The sequence below is a fragment of the Meriones unguiculatus genome, chromosome 3 (assembly GCF_030254825.1).
Source record: "Meriones unguiculatus strain TT.TT164.6M chromosome 3, Bangor_MerUng_6.1, whole genome shotgun sequence".
NCBI lineage: Eukaryota > Metazoa > Chordata > Mammalia > Rodentia > Muridae > Meriones > Meriones unguiculatus.
Window position 1 is genome coordinate 48,314,239 of NC_083351.1, and position 4,546 is coordinate 48,318,784.

Genomic DNA, 4,546 nt, shown 5'->3' on the forward strand with positions numbered 1-4,546 from the left:
CAGAATGTTAGCGTTTCCAGGAAACAGTCCTAAATTATTTCTAGGAAAGGAGATAAAAGGAGAACTAATCAGTTACCAAGGGAGAAGGCTATCAATAGATGCAGACCCTCAAAGTCTGAGTTGTCACAGATGTCAAATCACCTCTCAGAAGCTTGCTAATATGTGAAAGTAAACCTTCTTAAATGAAATGAAAAGTAGAATTTTGAACAGAGAAACCATAAAAAATTCACCAAATGCGCATTTTTAGATAGATAAATACAACCTTTGAAATGAAAGAAAATGTGCTAGATAGGCAAAGAAAGTTTCATTGAACCTGAAACTAGATGAATAGAAACAATTGAATTGATAGAGAAAGAGAGGAAGGGAGGGAGGGAGAGAGGAAAAGAGCAGTCTGGGAGTGGGGTAGGGTAAGGGATAAACTGCCTTTACCATCAATGGCAACACCACAGATCTAACCGTGCTTTCCTGGAAAGAGAAGGAAAAGAGAGTGGTAAAAAGACTTTATTTTTTTTTTTGGAAGGAAATATAGGTATACTGTTACTAAATTGTGTCACCATAAGGAATTTTTTACTAAAGTAGAAGGCTCTGAGAACCTTATGAATGATAATATCAAAGAAATCAAGTCCAGACAAAACAAATTCAAACTGTTGAGTCAAAGACCTCTTTTTCCCTCAGTTCTTAAGATGAAAAACCAAAACCAACAAAGACAAAAATACCAACCACACCAAACCAAGCAAAACTGGAGAAAATCAAGGAGTTCTAGAAACAAACCAACAGAAAGCATATGTATGAAGGTAAACATAATGGCCTACTTTTGCCTTTTAAAGTTCTTTTAGCAAGTATAACTATCAAATGCAAAAATAAATTTCTGGTGGTATTTTCAAGGTAACTAGATAAGTATATTTACAATTATAAAAAAGTACTACCAAGGGGAATATTTATATAAAACTGCTATGTTTTTATATGTACCAATAAAAATGCTGCCATATTAGAATATTTTAAAATTAATTCACTTTTATTTTTTCTTGTATAAAAACTCTTATGTGGTAGACACAGCTGGAGCTTGGGCCCTCTGAACAGAGACTCTGGTGTGGATTTTCACAAGATGGTCAGTGAATTCCTGCTGGGGTGACTTGGTGAACATAGTCTCTTCCCAAGTTCAGGGGTCAGGTAGCTGTCGGTCTTAGAGATGGCATCAAAAGTGGCCTTGGCAAAGTTGCCCAGGGTGGCAGTGCAGCCCTTGTCTGATGTATAGCAGTCATCAATGCCTTAGGCACTGGAGCAGAGACGATGCCAGTACTTCTGGGGACAGGGATGAGACACACCAATACAGAGCCACAAACACCTGTCACCTTACATGGAACAGTTTGGGGCTTGCTAATCTTGTTTCTCCAGTAGCCTCTCCACACAGGGACCATGGAAAGCTTGGCCAAGACGATGGCCCCTCAGATGGCAGTGGCTATGTCCTTGTTACTTCTAACACCTAGACCAACATGACCATTGTAGTCCTCAATAGCTACAAAAACCTTGAACCCTGGTCAGCCCATATCTGCTTCTGCACTGGCATGATCTTTAGAACCTCATCCTTTAGGGATGAGCCCAGGAAAAACTCAGTAGTATCAGATTCCTTAATGGGAAGGAAAAACAAGTAGATCTCCAAGAACTTGATCATGTCCTTAACCAGGCTGCTCAGCTTGGTGGCAGGGATCTACTCCTTGTCTTTAGTTTTTACCTCCACAAGCCCCACAGACACAACTGTGGCCCCTAAGGCTGCTGTTGAGTCCTCTATGGAAGCTGGGGCAGCCTCCTAATCCTGTGTTCTCAGTATCTACCAGGCCTTTCTGCTGCTCCTCATCCAATAAGAGGAGAAGTAGAAAAAGGAGGAGGTGGGGGAGTAGGAGGAGGAGGGGAAAAGGAGAGGAGAAGGGGAGAAAGAGAGGAGAAGGAAAAGAGGAGGAGGAGGAGGGAGGAGGGGGGAGGAGGGGAGGGAATGAGGAGGAGAAGATTAGAATATTTTTAAACTATGATGACTATAAGAGATTAGTTTTAAATATAAGTGTAGATAAAATAATAACCAAAGATACTGTGAAAATTCCACTTAAAGGAATATTGGAGTGACAATATTCATATTAGAGTATTAGACTATATTCATATATTAAAGTAAAAGCCACAGTAAAGAAAACTATCAAGAATAAAGAGGGCTAGTAAATACTGACAGAATTCTTTAAAAAGACATAAGGTCCTATAGAGTTTGTACTTGAAAACAAGAATCAAACTGCATGAAAAATAACCAACAACTGAAAGAGAATGTAGGTAAATTACAAGCACAGAGGAGGATGTCTTTACTTAGCAGTTAGAAAGTGGAAGTAGATGAAAAGATACAGGAGAGTAAAAGATCAAGACTGACACCAATGCCCTATCCAGGATTATATCCCGAGGCATGAAAAATTTCTCATTGATTTATAAAACTGAAACCATGCAAAATACATGCTCCAATCATAATAGAATTAAATGAAAAAAATTAATGAGTGATTTATTTAAAAGCTCTCCAAATATTTGGAAATTGAAATTCTCTGTAGACCAAAGAAAAATTCTCAAGGATAACTAGAGCACATTTTAAACAGGACAAAAATGTAAATATATAATAATGTATGGATGCAGCCAAAGAAAGTATGTACAGAAAACTTTATGGCATTAATCCTCTCATTAAAAAAAAATTAGAGCAGTCAGTGCTTACATTTCAAAAGAAGACCTCAGATTGGTAATCTAACCTCTTAAGAAATTAGTAAGGAAAAAAAAAGAACCAATTGAACCCACAGCAAGAAGAAAAAAATATCTTGTTCTTAAGAGAAAAAAAAATGGAGAGGAAAGGAGATAAACAATGGCTGAAAATCAGTTAGACAGAGTGGTTCTCTGACTAAAACACTGGCCAACCAGACCACGAAGCTGAAAGGAAGACCATGAAGGGAAGAAAATGGTCAACCTGGGAACAAAAAGCGTGATATCACTACAGACCTCATAGGCCATGGAAATTAAAAGGAAAACACATACTACAAATAACCCACACATACATATTTGACTAATTGGATAAGATGGGCCAATACCTTGAAATCGACAGGCTGCAAGAAGTCACCCCAAATCAAAATGAGGGCATTTATTTCAGGAGACTCTCCAGAGTTTGTTTAGAACCATTGACTGCCCCCATCAGAGCATCATTCTGAATCTTGGCCGTTATGACCGTCTCCCCATAAGCCACTATTTCCATCTCTCCTCTTCCCCCAGACTGTATTCATTAGCAGTGAGAACTACTGCAGCCTTCAGGAGCCCTGCATAGTTCAGCTTTTTTCAGAAACATTTGCAAGATGGTTGCCTTCCCATCTAGGAGTCCTCCCCCAAACCCTTCTACATCTAACATCATCAGAGAAGCACTGAAGGCTTTGGGCCATCTCCCACAGATCTGTCAACTCATCTCTTTTCTGACTAAGAGCTGAACTACTCCGGTTTACTCTTCTGTGGTGAGATCATTTGTCATACTACAGCATTCTCCTTCTTTAGGTCTTGCAACACTGTTCCTCAGCTCAATCAATTATCAGGAGCATGTGGCTTGTCTCATGAGCTTTATTTTCTGCTATGAAAGAACTAAAAGAGTTCTCAGAAGAGCCAAGTTCCTGCTCAAATAACTGTGGCAGTGTTAGGACACAAACAAAACATCTGTTGTAACTCTCTCTCTAATCCAAGGAAGAACACAATGTTTTTTATGTGACTTGTGCCTGTAGACTCTAGTTTCTGGATATACATCTCAGATCCCTCTCTTCTTTTCAGTTTTTATTAGTGTTAGTTTATTATGAGAAAATTTACTGTGAATGCAGAGCTCTCATCTTTGCCTAAAATTTGTAAGTAATTTTTTGTTTTTGTTTTGTTTTTTTTGATTTTTCTTTTTTTAATGAAGACAACAAATTTTTCATTTTTAAAGTAGTCTTTGCAAATTAATTTATGTGAGGGAAAAACACACTTGCAGACAGCATTTTGTTAGTAGGCATGAGGAGAGTTCATTCCTGGCCATATTTTGAGGGAGCAATGGAATGTGCAGTAAAGTCACTGATTAAGCCAAAAAGTTATAATGTTTAAACCTCCAAAGAGCCATCTCCGTATTTAATATGAATTTCTTTAAACCACTGGACCTGGGCCTCATTCCTCTCCCACACTTCTTGAAAATTCTGACTCTCATCCATGACCATGACTATAATTTAAGACCAGAAAGACACTGTCTGTGTGCTGTCTTCTACACCAAACTCCTGCTTTCAGTTATACGGTATTGTGTGATGCTACCTGGGGAGATGTGAACAAATACCTATCCAACCCAGAAAGGGAAGATATGACAGACCGAAGTACGGATACCACCAAAGTCCAGCTTAGTATACCAGGGAATTTACTGGGGTTTCTTGTAGTATGGGTGAGAAGAGAAATGATTCAAAGACAGCTGCATCACCAACAGCCCATCATGGATGATGGCTCCTTGAAAGCCAAAGACCTGGAGCTCACTGGA

General features: G+C 38.8%; 1 pseudogene; it reads right to left on the minus strand.

The window, feature by feature from the left end:
• Window positions 1-1,039: 1,039 nt before the first annotated feature.
• On the minus strand, window positions 1,040-4,238 carry LOC132652845 (small ribosomal subunit protein uS5-like; annotated as a pseudogene).
• Between the last annotated feature and the right edge of the window lie 308 nt (window positions 4,239-4,546).